Raw genomic sequence first — 20,327 nt, 5'->3', positions numbered from 1 at the left:
TAAGCCCACCACCGAATTGAGCAAAACTTCCACTACTTGATTAAGTTTGGTCGTCTCCAATTCGGCCACTGCTTTTTCCGATTTGCAGCCTCCCCCAACTCTCCTTCATCGACATCATGGGTAAGAAGGACATTCAATTCCTTCTTCTTGCAGCAATGCTTAGGCGCCCATTTTTTATCACACCGATAACACAGCCATTTTTCTCGTTTCTTCTGTAGCTCCGAATCGATGAGCCTTCGCACCTCTCCAAAAGATTTGACTGTAGAATAATTTGCCCTAAAAATTGGTCGAGAAGCTTCAGAATAGGAGCTTGAGCTTCCAGTTACCAACATGCCCGATTAAGCCCTCCAACTGGTTTGTGGGCCTTGGTCACCCACAACTTTTCTTCTATCTTCTGGGCTAAGTCCATGGCTCGACCCAAGTTACTGGGTCCAAGATCCGAACCACTACCCTGATCTCTGGTTTCAACCCATTGATGAAGTTTCCCAAGGCTACTTCATCAGAGACATTCTCTAGCGGCACCGATAGCTCGATAAATTTCGGGCGATACTCCTGCACGCTGCCTTCCTGAACCACAACCACTGTTCATGGAGTGAGCCGGTTTGAGTTATCAGAACTGCTTCAAGAGAAGAATCTTCATCTCTTCCCAAAAAACAATGGAACATTTCTTATTTTCCCATTGATACCACAGTAGAACATCTCCATCAAACGCCACGATTGTTGCCTCAATTTTCTCTTCATTTGTAAACCGATTGAGGGCGAAATATCGTTCCGCCTTCAAAATCCATCCATCTGGATTTGAACCATCAAACAATGGCATCTCAAGTTTCCGAAATCGGACTTCATGGCGAAATCCGTTTGAACTCGAGCCACCATCTATACCATGAGCTGATGAACTGTTCCGAGCCGTATCTTTTTGCAATTTGATGAACTGTTCGAACCGTTTGTTCATATTCTGCAATTCCTCCTTCAATGTGCCAATTTCCTGTTGAACTTCTTCTTGCACAGCACCAACCATTTCCTCCATAGAATCCATCCGCTAAGCAATGTTTTTGGCTGCCATTTCCCAGGTACATTTGCTCTGATACCAATTTGATAGGCACTAGAGCTGATAATAAACTTAGGTGCTGATTGATTCAGCTTCTTAAAACTGCTGTCAGCTTCTACTGTCACAATCTGCTGTTTGAATCTGCTGTCAGAATCTGAAAAGTTGAAAAACTTGTTTAATAGAACTTTTTAAAACTACTGTGCTGTTGACTAGAATCTGACTGTGGACTGTTTGATACAGCTTCTAAAATCTGCTGTAGTAAAGTAAAATGACCAGAATGCCCTTAAGGTTGATAATGCAACCAGAATGCATAAAAATTACCAGAATACCCCCTATACTATATAATTACACTATATTATATAAATATAATAAAATATATAAAAAATTAAAAAAATAATTGTTTTAATTTTAAAATGTTTATAATTCTAAAAAAAAATTATAAAAAAATTTATAATTCTATAGAAATTTCGGCAACATCTCCTCTTAAAAATAGACATAAAATTTTTCTGATAAACAAAATACCTGCATAATACACAATCCACATAATGTACGCAGAATGCATCAAAAATTACTAAAATACCCCTATAAATATATAATTACACTAAATATAGATAAATATAATAAAATTCTATAAAAATTTCGACAACATCTCCTCTTGAACATATGAAATTTTCCTAATAAACAAAATACCTGCATAATATTCAATCCAAATTTCACATTTTACATAACACATCCGCATTACATCGTATATACATAACACATCCACAACCACCACATTTAGATCCTGACATCATTTAAACATAATAATCATAGTTAATATAATAAGTAAAACTGAAATAAATAAATACATAAAAAATATACATCCAACAAATGCATATAAAATATATTTTTCATTCTTCTTATTTGACTCCGTTACTTTATCTTGAGAAACATTATCATTGATAATGTCAACTTCATCTACCCACAGAAAAGACCCTGCATGTCCTTATAAAGTAAAATAACACATGAATTAATATCAATCTCACCAAATATAAATACGCACCCAACATTAATATCAATACTATATTACCTGCCAAGATAGACACCTATAAAACATCCTCCCATAATTTTATTTTGTTTTAGCTGTGACTAATGTCATCACTCGACCACATGAACAACATGGTGGATACGTATAGTTTGCCATCAATGCTATTCATCATACACAAAGACAATAAATAAATAAGTATAGAATCTTCGAAATATACTTACAAACAGTATAATCTTTATTCCAACATTGTTTAACAATATTTATAATTACAATATAAAATTAAAAAACAGAATATGAAAATACATCAATGATTGCCAGTAAAAATGGCATCAGCTATTAAATCCCTATGTATTTTCATTGTTTGTTGACTTTGACGACCTACTAATGGGGGAACTGGATACTCTTGATTAGTGATGCGCTCTTCTTCTACTCCCGTTGATCATTCTTCTTCGAATCGAGCAAATTCTTCATCGACGATAGCATGTTTTCTGATAAAATTTTGCAATGTCATGTAGGCAATAACAATGTTTCGTACTTTGTCCAAATTATATGAACGCATCAACTTCAAGATTGGCCATTTTACTTTCAAAACCCCAAAGGTTCGTTCAATCACGTTCTGAAGTGAAAAATGTAAATGATTGAATAATTCATTTCGACCATTTGCCCGTGATCTCCTATAGTCTTGTAGATGGTATCGAACACCTCGATAAGGTACGAGATAACCATCAATGAGTAGGTACCCAGCATCTACCAAATAATATTTACCTATTATCCAAAAAAATATATTAATTTCTAAGATTGAATATAAACAGATATAATTAAAAAAATTTAAATACAGACCTGGTGGAGGATATGAAAATTTTAAACTGGGAGTATCAATGTTCAAAGGAAGACACGTGAATCATTAGCTGACCCTTCCTAACTAACCACCACATGAGTGAACAACATGTCAAATGAACATGTTGCCATTACATTTGTGTGAGTCCCTTATGTCCTCGTATCGTATTTGTTCCGCTATTGGTACAAATGCACTAACATGCGTCCCGTCTATCGCTCCAATACAATCCTACATATTTTTAAGGTATATTAATTATAAACATTAATTAAACAAGTATTTTTCATATATATATATATATATATAGATATATATATATATATATATATACCTTAAAATATGGCCAAAAACGAGGATTGTTACGGATGTGCGAAGAGACTTCATTGAGATCAGGAGGTACAATTAAGGACATTGATAAGTTCACCATAGCCAAAAGAACTTTGTTGAAATACTTACTAACTGAATGAACTGAGTGATCAAAACTATTTGCAACTAATCTTTGTCCTTGATTATGTCCTACTATCGATAAAAACATCGCTAGTTGTTCTTGAATAGTAATGTAGCGTTCCATCTTCAATAGACCTCGAACTTTCAAAAAGACTACACAGATTCAGAGAAATACGTGTCGTCATTCTAATAATGATGACATGTCGCACGATTGATCATCCAGTGTTTCCCGCACAAAATCAATCCCCTTTAACTGACTATTATTATGTGGCTCCCTATATAAGAAATTCTCGCAATAAAATGAAGAACTTAGGACGCCTCCTGTAGTGGCCATACTTAAAACACTTGAGTCGACAGTATTGGTGGAATCATCATTTGAATCGATAGTATTAGCCGTATCAGCTGAATCGATAGTATTCATCATATCAACATCTGAATCCATGACCTACTTATGAATCCATATTAGTGGTATATATCTATCTAACAACAAATAAAATATCCATCTAATAGAAAATATTAATCACAATATCCATCTAACAGTAAACAAAATATCCATCTAACAGAAAATATAATATGTACAATATCCATCCAACAGCCAAAAATAACCAATGTATATTGCACTCTATAAGTACATCATAAAACCCACAAAAATATTTTAGTAACATATAAAACAAGTTTAAATGCCTTTTCCAACCATAAAATCAGACATCTCGCCCTCCAACTACTCAAGACGAACATCTACTGATCGTAATGCACAAAAAACCTCTCTAAATTGTTTGTTCTTTATAAACATCTTCAACGCATAACGATAGAGATCACTATTGGTAGGTACATCTGGTAGCTGATCTAAGATCTCGATTGACTCTTAAATATTGCCTTTCTTAATTGGAGTGGGATTGGTAGAAGCGGATATCTGACTGTGGACTGCATTTGCGAGCTTCTCCAATGACTGGCTAATTTGCATAGCAGTGATCGTCTTCTGCCTACGACTTTGAGGTGGTAGATTATCTCCACTTCTGCGTCGAACGTGGGCTGTGGGTGAGGGTACAATAGGAGTAGCATCATCCTCAAACTCATCAGCATCATCAGGAGTAAAGTCTAGAGGTGTCTGAGACTCTGGATGCTGAGTCGGCATAATATCATCTAGATCATCCTTATCAAGATTCTCATCCTGATAGAATTATTATTCCATAACAGACCCCACACTCTAATCATTACTTACATGTCAACTATCGTGTAGAATCCCGGAATTACCCCTGCGCCTAAAATAAGTGAAACGCACCTGTGGCCTAACATCTATTAGATGGGAGCCTAGGTTCCTAGCCAATAATCCAAAACCAAGAGCCAGGAGGCATAGGTAAATGAAATGAGTAGGTGAGGGTTGCCCAAGCAATCAAGTGAGCACATAGATGACTCAATAGACCTAATTACTTCCAAGCATATTTCAAGGTAGTTGTTTCTCCATTCCTAATAGCACCCATTTCTTCTCATTTCACGATAGTGAAATTTAACTTTCTTCCATGCTCTTCTTCTCTTTATTTATTGCATTTTTCACATGCCATAATAAATAATTTTATCTCTATGCTAGGTTAAGATAGTTATTCTAGCTTTCTTCCTAATATTGCAGAATCAATTCGCGAACCAATTTTCTTTCAAATAAAAGTGTCCCTATTTTAACAATGATCCTGTTCTAGGTGTGTTGAAATCCCTAAAAGTTTTCCCTTGATGTTAATTTAAAAATCCCTTACGTTTTGTTGAACCACCACCACAATCCCTTACCTTTTTCCAAGATGGGTTTGGAATTGGGCTTAGGCAAAACTGAGAAGTATGTACTCCATAGGACAATCTTGCGAATGACTTGAGGATTTGTCCATGCTAGTGATCATTAGGGAATAGAAGAAAAGAGGTTGGTGTTCAACATCCAACACATTGATTTTTCTTGAAATTCCATTTCCTCGTGATAGATAGCATAAAGCTTGAAAGCAACTAACTATAAGAACTTGGTAAACACAAGAGGCATGGGAACAAAACCACTTCTATTTCTTTTCACAACGAAATAGATAGAATGAGGGTTTAATTTCAACAACTCTTCTGAAAACCTCAACCAAACCTTTACATAACTCAATGAGTTTTGCTTGGAGAATTCAGTCCACAAAAAGATGGCATTGCATGGAGACACCACGTTGCATGTATGTGAGAAGCATGGGAACATATCCATGTATTGCTAGATTGCATTGTGGGGATACCACGGTGGGTATGCGTGAGAAGCATGGGAACAAATCCATGTATTTTTAATTTGCACAGATGGGAGAAGTTTTGTTCACAGCATAATCCCGTGGGCCAAGATTTGAAGAATATTTTATTGGGAGGACTTTAAGTTGGGCCATAAGGATTTTGGGCTCAAGGAATTTGACTTAGAAAATTTGTTGGGGCTAGAAGCACGTGCCAAAGAGGGCAGAACACTAGACTTTGGAAATTGTGTTTCTTTTTTTTATCCTTTCTTTTTCAAGGTTTGGTAGTTGAGTTGGGTTTACTAAGAATTGAGTTAAGGAATTGGCTTTGACAGATAAGTGTAAAGGATAACCTTGAATTTTTTTACTGTTCTTTTGATGGTTGGTTCCACAAAAGACAAAAATTTCATTTCTTTTCCATACCTTTTTTTTTAATCAAAAAGGCAAACCAAAGGGGAATTTGGACAGTTGTTAGAGTTATACTCCAAGTGAAACACAACGTGTTAAAGTTATACTCCAATTGAAACACAATGTGGTAAGTCTTCAATTCCCGCACAAACAAATCATGTCTAGTTTTTAACTCCCACCCAAACACAGCAACGTGGTTCCATTAGAGACCCGGTGCTCTTGTTATAAGTATCTCATGCTTGAACGTAAGAGGTGCATCTCCAAGATACTAGAGTCGATAATAGCGTTTATGAGTTGCTCGCCTATCTTCCCCTCTCCCCTTCTTATCTTATATGTATTTGTATTTACTAACGACAACAGGGTGGAGGTCCACCATTGATTTTCTTCAACATACACAAATTGAGATGATTGCAATGATAGCTACGACAGTTGATCTTTGCTTTGCAAGGAATAACAATAGTGACGAGCGACTTCTCTTCTTCTTCCTTCAGCCCCTTTCTTTTTTATTTTATTAATGGCATCAAGGGGCAACAAGTTCACGATTAAATTAACCATGAAGCCCTCCAAAGGATCGATATGCACCAAACTAGTCATGGGATACATGATATGGTCGATGATGGTGGCGTTTACAGCAACATCCAATCTTGTTAGCTGTTACACACTTCAAATATTTCATAATCAACTGTTGGATCAAAACAACGTGCTAAGAGAGGTTGCGATCTCGACAACATTCACGCAATTGGTGGCATTTAGTAGATTGAGAAGATGGTTGAATAGAGCTGATGAGCCTTGTCGATCTAATTTTTATTTTTTTAGATCTACCATTCGAGTTTGTTATTTTATTTCATTTTTTGCTTGCAGGAATGACTTCGATCAACCTTCGTTCTTGGAGGTGCCAACCTCTAGATGTCCTAGGAATGTTCAATGTAACGAGCTTGAGTAAAGACAAAGTCGTACAGTTACAATGTTGCACAGTCAACATCAATACGTGTTGCGGTAATCATCGAGTATCTTCAACCTTGGTATTTAGACATGTGTGTCCAATCTGCCACAAGCCAAGCCACCTAGTTCCGGAATGCAGGGATGATGCGTTCATCAGTCCAAGACTGTCGTGATGACATCATTGTAGACAATAAATCAATTCTGACTGAAATCAAAGCGAGAGTCCTTGAAGCAGCAATTCAAAGGTTATCCCTTATCAGCTTCATTGTAGAGCAGCTTGATTGCTTAAACATCGCAGATGCCATGGTTGCACCTCACTCCACTTTTTCTAAGAGGCTTGATTCAATACTTATTTACTTGAAAAATCAATGATCTAATTGATAGTAAGTGCCTGTTTCAATGATTACAATACAGCTTCATTGGTGAATAGCGCTTCTTTATTGTCCCCTTTTTATTACTCGCCAATGTCATTTTTTTCCAAGGAACAGAAGCAAACATACTTAGTGATGGCGACCAGCATAGAACGACAAACAATTGCACACATTGCAGTTACAGTGATGCTTGATTGCAACAGATTTCTAGGGAGTGTGCACATCAACAATGGGTAAAAATGTATGAACATTGTGCTTGTTGTGTCGATGATGCAGCTCTGGATGACTTAGGTGCTCCAAACATCACTTTGCTGGTAATCTTTGCACAGACAATGGGAAATGCAGCATATGCATGCTTGTGCGATGAGAGAGGGTTGTCAAAGTGTTTAAACACAATGGTACAGATATTGACTTCAATAGGAGTAATGCTTCATGGTGCTCCATTGTGATGGAGAGCTTCAACCTTCGAACAAACAGAGCACATTGAGCTTCCATTGTTCTGTGAGGGGTAATTGATCGATCCAATAGAGTAACTACATTGTCAGAAAACAAGGGGGTGAGGGTTTTTTCTTCTTGTTGTTGGTACCTCACAAACCCGGCCACTTTTATTTTTATTTTTTTTTCACATAGCAGCCCCCCACACTTGTAAGACCTTCACGGCTTCCTTGAGCTTTGGTTCTCTTGGTGCCATTGGATGGTCTCACTAGCTTCACAAGGTTACAAAGCTTTGGCTCCTGACTTTGCGTGGTTATGGCAACAAAGATGCACCAACTTTCATTAATAGTTATACCACTTTCCATATCATTAGAGATCTCTTTGCCCTCATTAACACCCTTGGCATTGACAAGGTCCTCCATTAACAAACAAAAAACAAGCTCAACTTCAATTGATGGATCCAGGTTCTTAGTTGTCTTCGATTGATGGTGTTTTTCGTGGTCAGCCTAGCTTACTTCAAGCAGGCTCACGCAAATTTGCAATCCCTTTTGAGAGTCAAGTGAAGTAGTGAAACAAACCAGCAAATGTAGAAAGCTTTCTTCACCGGTCTACGTCTGAGCTTGAATAATGAACTTTGTGGCTCCCTTTTTTTTTTTTTTTCTTTTGACTTCTTTCAATTTTTTTTCTCTTTGTAAGGTAGTAACCGATTGGCATTGGGGCATGAGAGCAAGCCCTAAAAGAGCAAGATCGATGAAACACCATACAACAACTATCCTTTAGTGATCTTTACATTTTCATCCATGGTAACCAAGAAGAAGCTTTCGAATCCATGCTTGTTAGCTAGTCTATGGAGCGACTATTCATTAGTCATGCATAGAAGTGGACAACCCTAACTTGTTAAAGGTACCACGTGACAAGAGATATTTATACGCTAGTTGGCCAATCTCCAAAGCAACTGTATATTAGTAGTGCTCAGGGGGTGGACAACACCAACTAGCTAGAAGTATTGTGTGATGAGATACATGTATAAGCCCATTGGCCAATTTCCAAAGCAGCCATTTATCAAAGGTACTCGGGGGCGAACAACGCCAACTGGCTAGAGATGTCATGTGATGAGAGGTATGTATACTCCGATTAGCCAGTCTCCAAAGTAGTTGTTTATCAGTGGTGCTCTGGGAGCAAACAACGCCAATTGGCTAGAGATGCCGCATGATAGGAGATATGCACAATCCGGTTGGCCAGTCTCCAAAGAAATTGTTTGTCAATAGTGCTCAAGGGCCGGAAACGCCAACTAGCTAGAGGTGCATGCAACGTCATCAAATAATTTAAGCTTGTTTCGAGGAACATTGTCAAACAATTTAGGCTGGTGTCGAGAAGTATTGTTAATAATTTAGGCTGGTGTCGAGGAGCATAGGTGATTAGTTTTTCAAAACATGAAAGTTGAAAAAGACTTCATGTTTCTTTTTACGGTGGTTGAGTCTGTTGTGACTTTGCCAGCAACCTATATGTTCACCCAATATGGGATCAAGCTAGGGCATAGTTCAAAGTTTTTTTTTTTTTTTTTGTAGTTGAACCTGATGTAACTTTGCAGGTTGTCTACGTACCCAATGTGGGATCAAGACAAAAAATAGTTCAAAATTTTTTTTTTTTTGTACTTAAACCTGATCTAACTTTGCAAGCTGCCTACGTACCCAATGTAGGATCAAGCCAAAGCGTAGTTCAAAGATTTTTTATTTTTTTTTGTAATTGAACCTAATGTAACTTTGCAGACTGCCTACGTACCCAATATGGGATCAAGCCCAAGCGTAGTTCAAATTTTCTTTTGCACTAGTCTTATATGCAAAGATCGGGTTGGGGATCCTCATCAAAGCAACGATTGACATGTCATAGGCTGAAGCGCATCATAAATGCTCAATCTTGCTTGTGTATCTTTTGAGACGATACTTCCTTATTTAGATTTTTGTCCTTCGAGTCTTAGGGACTTGGAATGGTTACCAAACACATTATAGTAGAATTTTAGAAGAAGAAAAGTCAAGTCTCATAATGAGAGCTTGGCATATATATATAACCAATAATAAATGAATGGACAAATATGTCCTTACAGAGAAAGAATAGAAATAAACTATATCAGAAAAAATAAAGCTAACTGTTCTAATATCTCCAATACTCCCCCTCAAGCTGGGGAAAATATATCAACTAAGCCCAGCTTGGTAAGATGAGATTTAGTGATAGAAGGACCAATAGACTTCGTAAGCATGTCGGCCAGTTGATCTGAAGAAGAAACAAAGACAAACAAGTATGATCTGAGTGGCATCTGGTGAATCCCATAGACAATAACTTCTGAAAAACGATGAAACCAAGCTCGCAGAGATTGTTTCAGGCCATACAGAGATTTGAGAAGTCGACATACTTTCCCACAATACTCCCCTTGAAGGAGAAACCCAGGAGGGAGATCCATATATATAACCTCAATCAAATCACCATTCAGAAAAGCGTTCTTCACATCAAGTTGATGAAGAGGCCATGAGTGACAAGTAGCTAAAGAGATAAGAAGACGAACAGTAGAAAGTTTAGCTACAAGAGCAAATGTGGCACCAAAATCTTTCCCTCAAGTCTGCGTAAATCCCTTAGCAACTAGTCGCGCCTTATACCGATCAACAGTTCCATCCACGAGGTATTTCATAGAAAAAATCCATTTACAACCAACGGTTCGCTCCCCAGAAGGAAGGGTAACAAGAGTCCAAGTGTGATTCTTCTGCAATACATCCATCTTAGTAGTCATGGCTCTAGTCCAATTAGGATCACGTAAAGCCTCGGACACTGACCGAGGAACCCGAATAGAGTCTGTGGAGGCAAGATAAGCTCTATAGGAAGAAGAAAGACCTTGATATGAAACAAACTGGGCGATAGGATGATTAATAACACACCCTCGCTTACCTTTGCGAAGTGCAATAGGTAAGTGAGAGTCATAAACAAAAGAAACAGGAATAAGTGTAGAAGGGGGTATACCTGAGTCCAAAGAGGAGATGGGCAAGATTTGTGAAGGGGGAGGGCGACGAGAGTAAACCTGCAGCGGCGGTGAAGATAAAGATGAAGATGAAGATGGAGAGAAAACTGGAGACGGTAGCACTATAGGAGATTGATCCTGCAAAGGAATGGAGTCCTGCAAAGAAGATGAAGCACTAAAATATGAAACATTTTCAAAAAATGTGACATCCACAGAATGAATAATACGATGAGTAAGTGGATTATAGCACCGATATCCTTTGGACATAGATAAGTAACCCAAGAAAACACAACGAATGGCTTTGTCATCTAGTTTGGTCTGATGGGGGGTTTTATCCTGAACAAAGCAGGTACACCCAAAGACTCTCGGTGTAAAGGGGAAAAGAGTGCTATCAGGTCGAAGAACATGAAGGCACCTGTCCCCCTAAGGTGCGGTTCAGAACACAATTTAGAAGGAAAACAACAGTAAAGACTGCCATATTCCAATATGACTTGGGAACATGCATCCCTCGCAGAAGGTAACGGACAATATTCATGAGGTGGCGATTTTTACGTTCAGCCACCCCGTTTTGCTCAGGCGTGTAGGGGCAAGTTAACTGATGAAGCATACCACGCTCATGAGATGGGACCGAATCCCATCAAAAATATATTCTCCTCCATTATCAGTTCTAAGAGATTTGACAGTAATGTTGTACTAAGTTTGTATCATTTTAAGGAAGTTAACAAAAATAAGAAACACCTCAGAGCAAAAACGCATTAAATAAACCCAAGTATAATGAGAATAGTCATCAATAAATGTAACATAATATCTATGGCCATTAAAAGCAGTAACAGGGGAAGGTCCCCACACATCAGAATGAACTAAGTCAAAAATATCATTAACTCTATGCATGCGAGGAATATAAGAGGTACGTGTGTGTTTAGAAAGCTCACACACAAAGCACTGAAATTTGTATCCATTACAAGAAGTTTTTAAAGCAAGAAATAAAGAACATAAGTGTTGAAAATTAGCATGTCCTAAGCGATCATGCCATAAGTCTAAAGTCTGGAAAGAAAAAGCCTGATTCCCAGTGTGTGGGAGGACAGAAGCCGGAGCAGTCAGTAAGTGGAGTGCAAAACAAGTACAGCCCATCCCTCTCATACCCCTTGCCAAAAATCCTCCTCGAAGTCAGGTCCTAAAAGACACAGTGAGTAGGAAAGAAAGTTACAGAACAGTTTAAAGATTTGGTAATACTACTCACAGACATAAGGTTAAGATAGAGATGAGAAACATGAAGAACAGAATCAAGAGGAAAATCAAGGGATAAGGAGATAGTACCCTTACTGTGAATAGGAGTAAGGGACCCATCAGCAAGGTAAACCTCCTTATGAGTAGTAGGAAAAATAGAATAAATAAAATGATTGGACTCACCAGTCATGTGATCAGAGGCACCAAAATCAATGACCCAAGTCAGAGGAGCAGAGCCAGACTAAGTAACATGAAATGCAAAAGAGGTACCTAGAGGTGTGGTAACAGAAGCAACTGTCGAGGATGAAGGAATCTGGGCCTGGATCTGATCCCGTACAATAGCTGTAATCTGTGTCTGGAGATGTTGCAAATCAATAGTACCAAGGGAGGCCGAATCAACGGAGGTAGATTCCACACTAGCAGCACGGGACTATCCCCCAGAGGATCTCAACAGGTGGGGATAGAGCTGAAAACAGCGAGCCTTCTCATGACCAGCCTTCCCACAATGGCTACATGTAAGACTACTTCCTTTACCACGCCCACGACTTCCACAGGCACGATTTTTGAACCTATGAGTACGAAAGTTAGAGAATCCTGAATTAGCTGCAAGGGCCTTCTAATCATTATCGGAAGTAGAGATAGTGACAAAAGACTAAGTCTGAGAGGGAACTACACGGCGACAACGCTCATCGCTATCAATAGTCGCAAATGTCTCAAATAAAGACGGTAGAGGAGTGGTATTAAGGATTTATGTCCGCAGTGCCTCAAACTCAGGGTGTAGACCCATGAGAAACTGATATGTCTAATGTCTAGCAATCCTTTTTACTACATACCCGGCTGCCTTAGAAGACAATTCAGCCATAGACTCATAATGCGAGAGTTCTTCCCAACGGAACTGAAGGATTCCAAAATAATCTGCAACACTCTGATTTCCTTGTGTAACTTGAGCAATATCCCGATAAAGCTCATAAATCCTTGAGTCATTCTGAGCATGTGCATATGTCTGAGTAAGAGCTGACCACAAAGAGGAGACAGTCTCATGATACATAAACATTGTGTAGATGCGTTGCTCCATGGAGTTAAATAACCATCCAAGAATGGTGTAATTATCAATTTCCCATTGTTCAATTTTAGATCAGTGAGGGGTGGCTTAGGAACAACGTCTGATAGCCAACCAGATTTTCCTCTACTACTCAAATAAAGTCGCACTGACCGGGACCAAGATTGAAAGTTACGACCATCTAGTGGGGCATTGATTATACGTTGGACTGAGAAATTAACCCCAAGGGTTGTGGCAGAGTCCTTAGTCTCGTGAGTCATCGTCATTGCACACTATGAACAGAAAGAAATTTCGGATTGAAGGGAGATCTCCCGTATTAGTACCGTCGAAGGTCAAATAGTGCTACTAATTACTATCGGAGCTCCGTGCTAATGACTACTATTGGTGCAGGTCTCCGTACACACAAAACAACACCTTGCTGATGAATTAGATAGGAGATCACAAAGCACTAGTTGCTGTCGCAATATGAAAGCAAACACCAGTTGCTGTCGTGGATCACAGAACACGACTTTGTTGTTGTCGCAGGTCACAAAGCAGCCTCCTGCTTTGTGTGTAGAGTTAAAACCACAGAATTGGTGTCGCAGGTCACCAAGTAGGACTTTGCTGCTACCGTAAGGTTAAATCAACCCCAGAAGTGGTATCACAGATCACAAATCAGCAGTAAACCAAATACCAGTTGTTGTCGTGGATCACAGAACACGACTTTGTTGCTGTCGCAGGTCACAAAGCAGCCACCTGCTACTGTCACAGAGTTAAAACCACCACAGAATTGTTGTCGCAGGTCACAAAGTAGTCTCCTGCTTCTATCACAAATCTTCGTACAACTCCAGGGGGTCGTAAATCAAAGAAAATCCACCCAATTGCTGTTGCAGGGTTTAATCTACCTCTCTACTGTCGATCGCAGGTCTTCGCACAACCCTAGAGAAGTCATGTAGGTCTTCGCATAGCCTTGGAGAAGTCGTAGATCATAGTGTTGCTGTCGCAGGTCACCACATAGCGTAATAAGTCTGTCGTAAGGTACGTACAACCCAAACACAGTGCAAGTCTCTATTGCAGCATATGTAAAACAAAAAAAATAAAAAATTTCTATCGCAACATGTGATTAAGAAAAGAAAAATATTCCCCCAATGGGGAGAAACTCCGGATGAAACTGCTACTAGGTGATTGGGTTTAAGGTATCAGTGAGATAAGAAAGAAGGGAGAGGGAAAACCCAAGAGGGGCGTTTGGTTTTCTTGGCTCTGATACCAAATAGAATTTTAGAAGATGAAAAGTCAAATCTCATAATGAGAGCTTAGCATATATATATATAACCAATAATAAGTTAATGGAAAAATATGTCCTTATAGAAAAAGAATAGAAATAAACTATATTAGACAAAATAAAGCTAACTGTTCTAATATCTCCAATAATTATCATCATTTTCTTCCAATGCACCCGTCTTGATTTGGTAGCACATGTTAGTATTGATTAACACGCGCAATTCCTTTTTTCTTTTCTTCAACCTAGCTTTGGGTAGAGTCTTCATTCTATTAGACAGTGGCCTCAAATGGAGCAAGGTCGATAAATATGGATTTTCCTTTTCTTTGACATGTGATAATCATCCAAGCTTCATCTTAAACATGAGTAGGTTGTAGATCTGGATGAATAGATTGCAACCTCACATATGTAGGTTGCAACGTTGATGAACACAAACTTCCATTTGAAGAGTACTGTGGTTGTGGAGATCATGAGGAAATGATTTGCCCCTAATTTGATGATGCCCCCAATGTTGATGAAAGATCACATGACTTAATGAAATCGAATCTAGGTCATTTTAACAGAGGCAACACCATTTATCTTTGGAAAATGAAGTCAATACTGCAAATGAGCTTGTCAAAGGTGTTATCATTAGTCTCAAATGTAGTTGTCAACATTTTCGTAGCTGCTAGATTGTTATCAGATTCGAGTTCAATCTTCCCTTGACGCACTAAGTTCATAATCTCTTCTTTCAGAGTGGAACACTTTTCAAGTAGGTGACTGATCACTCGATGGTAACAACAGTACCTTAGATGATCATCACACCCTATTTCTTCTGGTCTACTTGAAGAAGGCAATTCAATCAGATCCAATTTTAGTAGATAATCGAACATGTCAAAGATATCATATTCAAGGAAAGGATATTCTTTTACCTCGAGTTTTTGGTATTAACAACATTGCCCCAATGTATTGGGATTTTTCAACTTTGGGTTTCCCTTTTTTCTTCTTTGTTAATGTTTTTGTGGATGTGGTTTACATAACTTCTTCTTCTTGAGATGATGTTTTTTCTTTTAACTCAGATTTTTGAGGTGTGTCTGGTCTTAAATCCTCATATGTAGTGATACTTTTCTCTATGTCATGAGCTTGTATGGCTAACTCCTCAAAGGTGTGGGGCTTGATCGCTTTTAAGATGTACAAAAGTCCCCAATCCATCCCATGTATGCACATCTTAATGGCGGAAGACTAAGAGAGACAATCCATGCAGTTAAGAAATAGATTCCTCCAACGCTCGATGTACTCAATCATTGGTTCATCATTCATCTGTTTAATAGTGGCAAGTTCTACCATGCTTACTGCCCTTCTAGTACTGTAGAAACGGGTGAGGAAATTTCTTTCGAGTTAATCCCATTTGTCTATCGAGTTGGGTTCCAAGTCGATGTACCAATTGAACGCATTACCACGTAGGGAACGAACGAACTGTTTCACCATAAAGTCGCCATAAGTATTGGCATTGTTGTAGGTTTCGATGAAGTGGGCAATGTGCTGCTTTGGATTGCCTTTTCCTTCAAACTATTAAAATGTTGAAGGTTGATATCCTGCCAAAAGACGCATTTACTCAATGCATTGAGTATAATTGAGTATAAGATTAGAATAGACCAACGAGGATTGTGACATTCCCCCCATATTGAGTACGAATGGTGTCAGTTATCATTGCATGCAGTTGTTGAACAGAAAGCAAGACAACAAATCCTTGTAGTGGGTCTCGCGTAGCATTTCGCAAGCCAGAATAGTCTCCTTGTTTCTCTTCTTCGCACGGAGCCGTGTGCATTTCGAGAGTGAATCCTAAAGGATACGAGGGTCCAACACTTGATTCATTCTCTTTGTCCTTCTACTCCAACCGACTGACTATGGTGGCAATTTGAATGTCATTTTCTTCCATTGTCTTTGTCAATTTGTTGATGGTATTTGTCATCTGGGTAACTTGTTCTTCCATCGTTAGTACTCCAATTGTCATTACCGCTCTAATAGAGGTGTGAGTTTGTGACGAAAAAGTCATTAATAGAGATCCAGACTATCCTTTATTTGACTTCGAATTGGATCAAGAATCCGATGAGTCATCTGCCCATAATATCTTCATTGTGAGCATCGTTTTTGTAGCACACGTCTTGGAGTGATGCTGGAAAGGCTTAACTAGTTTGGAACCACCAATTTTCATCATTGTTCGTGTTATAGAATGATCGCGACCGATAACCTGAGTAGATTCAAGGTTAGAGGTAATAATTTTTTTACCTTTCTCAATAGCGACAAATACGATAGCATTGGCGTTACAAGACACCATTGATGTTTTGGTTGATGTTTTTGTAATTGACTGGAAGATAAAAGGCTAAGATAATCCCACTGGACGTGCCAAAAAAATTTCGATAATAAATTTTACAAATATACCTCGAGATTCGTGAAATAAGATTACAAATAATTTTATTGATTTTGATTTTAAAAAGAGATACAGATCTCAATGTTTTCCTTTGATTGATAGTCAAGTACAAAAATAAAAATGGTGTGTAGCTTTCTTCTCTCCAGGCTTCGCACGTTATCAACTGAGAAGGTTGCTTTAATGATAACTTTGCTTGTGCTTGATCTTCTGTAGATTTTCTTCTTTCAGGGCTTCGCGTTTAATCGGTTGAGAAGGATTTCTTGACTTCCGGAAAAGGACTTTAGGTTTGATCTTCTCTTTAATCGGAATCTAAGTTTCTTGAAGAATTTTGCTTGGTCTCTGGAGGAAGACTTAAAAGCTTCTTAGTCTCTAGGGGGAGAACTTCTTCTCTAGAGAGAGAACTTCTATCTTCTAAGATAAAGTGATTCAGATCCCTCCCTTTAATTGAGAGAGGTTTTGTTATTTATAGACTTAAGGATAATTTAGCTTTCCAATTATGTTCGGACTTAAAGAACTTTGATTGATTCATCTAAAGGCTAAATTTGTCCAAATCCAATTTTAAGGATTGTATAGATTGTTGGTGGGTCAAACTCATTTATTTTGGTGTAGAACCCAATATTTAATATGGATCACTTGGAATTATTGGAATATGGGTTTTATTTGCAAAATCCAAATCCAAATCATAATAGACCTGTCCTAATTAATGGCCCGTATTTATGTAACGCCAACCATGATTTTTTTATGGACTTTCTCAATAATTTGGAAAGGTGTAGGCCCCTTTAAAATTTTGATGCCTACATTCAATTTAACATATATCTTTCCCATGTGAAATTAAGGTGTTACTAAATCCTTTTGCTTCAACTAATTGATGAACCTTCAATTTTATTGAAATTTAAAATTCTCAGATCAGCAAATTTGGATTCTTAAACTAAAAATAGTAGGAGTGTTCTTTCTATGAGGCTCAATTCAAAGTATGGTTCGTTATGAACGACAAGGAAATTCATCAAATAAACTAACAAGAAAACTTTGAATCAGCAAAAACTAGTCACTACCTTGAGATCATGCTCAATCTTGGCTACTTGACCATGAATGCTGTCCACAATCTCCCTAAGAGGCAACATTTTCGGGTACTTCACTTCATCCCAAGAAAATCTACTATTTCAGGACCAAAGTTCGGTTCTTCTATATCGAAAAAGGTAAATTTCTTCATAAATTCAAGCTATGTTTACATAACTGTTCTTCCCTTGTGAGGTAGGAATCAATGGGGACTCCATCAACGGTAAATCTAACGCCTTATTTTGTGAGAAACTCCTTTAATAAAGATATTCGACTACAAGTTCAACAAATCAAACAAAACCATAAAAAACCTAAATCGAGAAGAAAATATCCAAAATTCTCATTCGAATCTCGAAAAAAAGTTCACCTTCATAAGATCGTCGCTGAGAGATAGGAAGAATCTAGAGTTCCTACACGAAGATCAGGAACGTTGAACTGCAAAATTAAGAAAGAAATAACAAAAATGAATCAAAAATTCTGAAATTTAATTTCTAATTTGATTTAGAGACAGAGAGAGATGGGTTACCCTATAGAGAGGAGTGTCGAAGGAACACTTGGAGATCGCTTCCTGCAAACGATTCCATAGAGATGAAGCGGAGTTCTGAACAGGAAGAGAAACTATCCAATATCGTGTTGGAGGCATTATAGCTAAGAATTCGAACTCTCTGAATTTTCTGGAAAATGAAAATAACTGTTAAAGAAAATAAATTTACGTTGTTTCAAGGTTTAGAACAGACGATGGAAAAGGGAACTGAAATTTCCCATTTTCTTGTACCAAGGCCACTGGAAGAGTGAAAAATTGCAGCGGAACTCTGAGGAAGCTACTACAATACTACTAACGAGAGTGAGGAGGCGAAAGGCTCCCTTACACAGACAGACAGTTCACACTTCACTGGTACGTCTCAAAACTCGGATTTCGACGATACCGATTTGACTCGCTCATGTATCCCATCTCGCACGAAATCATCGATTTAACTCGATTTAGAATAATTTAGTAATATATAATAAAGTTTGGGGATTGACTAGTTCCATACCTCACATTACCAATTGCACTCCATCACTTAAAATTTCTCCTATACACTCCATCTTGATGATTACACTCCGAAAATAAATCCAAATGATAAATCAAGGGGAGTTGGTTTTAACGATTTTACAGACATTGTGAGGCTTAAGAAACTCTTTGGAATTCATGTCGACACTTTGGGTTGATCAGTGATCATCAAATTCCAAGAGATAAAATCGAAACATAGGCTTTTATCAATATTTCTAAACAAAATCTAAATATGAATTAGAAAACCAACACCTTCAATTGGTGTCGATGAGAACATGAGCAAAATCAATCACACAAACAAAACAAAAAAAAAATAGATCACGAATATAAAAGAAGTCATGAGAAGATGAATAAGCCCCTAAATCATAAGGTTACCATGGTGAAGTGCAATTAGTAGGTTAAAATTGAGATTTAAAAAAATATTTTTCTTTTTTATGTTAAGAATGCAATCAACCAGTGGTATGCAACTGCTCGATCCCTAAAGTCTGTTATCAGAAATTAGTGAAGTAGAAAAAGCAAGCAAATAAAATTAGAGAGGTGTTATTGGGAAGGAGAGAAGAAAAAGATATGAGAATAAAGTTAGCTGAGTATTATTAAAGAAGGGGTATAGAGAATATAAAAGATAACATATAAAGTTTAAGGATTTTCTAAACTAAATTAGGGTAGAAGTAGGAAGGTAATAAGGTTGGACAAGTACTCTTGAAAAGGGGAAAAGAGAAAGGAAAAAAGTTACAATTTTTTCTTATATCTCTAACTAGAGATTGTTCGTGTCGGTTGAGATAAAAGGGTTAAAGAGAAAAATGCAATAAAATTGGAACTGTGCTATTGAAAAATGGATAGTAGAAAAATAATAATAATAAAATTAAAAGGTACTATTGAAAAAGGAGATAGAAGACAACATGTAATAAAATTAGAGAGGTATTCTTAAAAGAGGGGTAGAAGTGGAAAGAAAGTAAAGTTAGAAGGGACCATCTTTGGGATTGGTAGTTTTTAGGATAATTTAGACATGCCCCCTTTTTTATCGAATATTAGAGATACCACTCCTATTTTTTGAAATTGATAACATGCCTTCCTTTACCTCAATCTTCTAAATAAACTATTGAAAAAAGAAAAAAAACCCTCAAATGCCCTTATTTTAAACCTCTAGTAAAAAATCCAAAATTTTCTTCTCAAAACCAGTCTCTTCGAGCTCTCCAACATCTATTGATCTATCTACTTAACTTTATCTTTAGTTAATCATTTTTAACCTAGAACTAACTTTTTATATAAACCCCTAGATTTTTTTAGGCAAAATATTATCATTTTCAACTTTCTCAAAAATCCCAATAGTTTTTTTATCCCAAAATCGATCACCTTCAAGTTCTTCAACCTCTGTGGTCAAATCTATCCTACCTTATTTTCACCCACCATTTTCTACCTTACCTCTTGTTTTTGAAAACCCTAGATTTTTCGATCCAAAATTTCATTGTTTATACTTTTTTCAAAAATAGTATTTACCTTGATATTTGCAGGAT

At 37.5% G+C, this 20,327-nt stretch overlaps 1 pseudogene across 1 annotated transcript in view; it reads right to left on the bottom strand.

Moving 5' to 3' along the window:
- The window catches only part of LOC147398376 (V-type proton ATPase subunit C-like), a 47,569-nt pseudogene extending 28,944 nt beyond the window's left edge, over positions 1 to 18,625 (bottom strand). The window contains exons 1-4 of the transcript XR_015179574.1: positions 18,289 to 18,625; positions 18,130 to 18,197; positions 17,941 to 18,036; positions 17,759 to 17,858 (exon numbers count right to left, since the gene is read on the bottom strand). The product of XR_015179574.1 is annotated as a V-type proton ATPase subunit C-like (transcript). The remainder of the gene's footprint in view (positions 1 to 17,758; positions 17,859 to 17,940; positions 18,037 to 18,129; positions 18,198 to 18,288) is intronic.
- Between the last annotated feature and the right edge of the window lie 1,702 nt (positions 18,626 to 20,327).

Source organism: Akebia trifoliata, chromosome 7, assembly GCF_017979445.1.
Source record: "Akebia trifoliata isolate Shusen 1 chromosome 7, ASM1797944v1, whole genome shotgun sequence".
Lineage (NCBI taxonomy): Eukaryota > Viridiplantae > Streptophyta > Magnoliopsida > Ranunculales > Lardizabalaceae > Akebia > Akebia trifoliata.
Note: the sequence above shows the minus strand (reverse complement) of the source record. Positions and strands in the feature narration are given on the sequence as shown.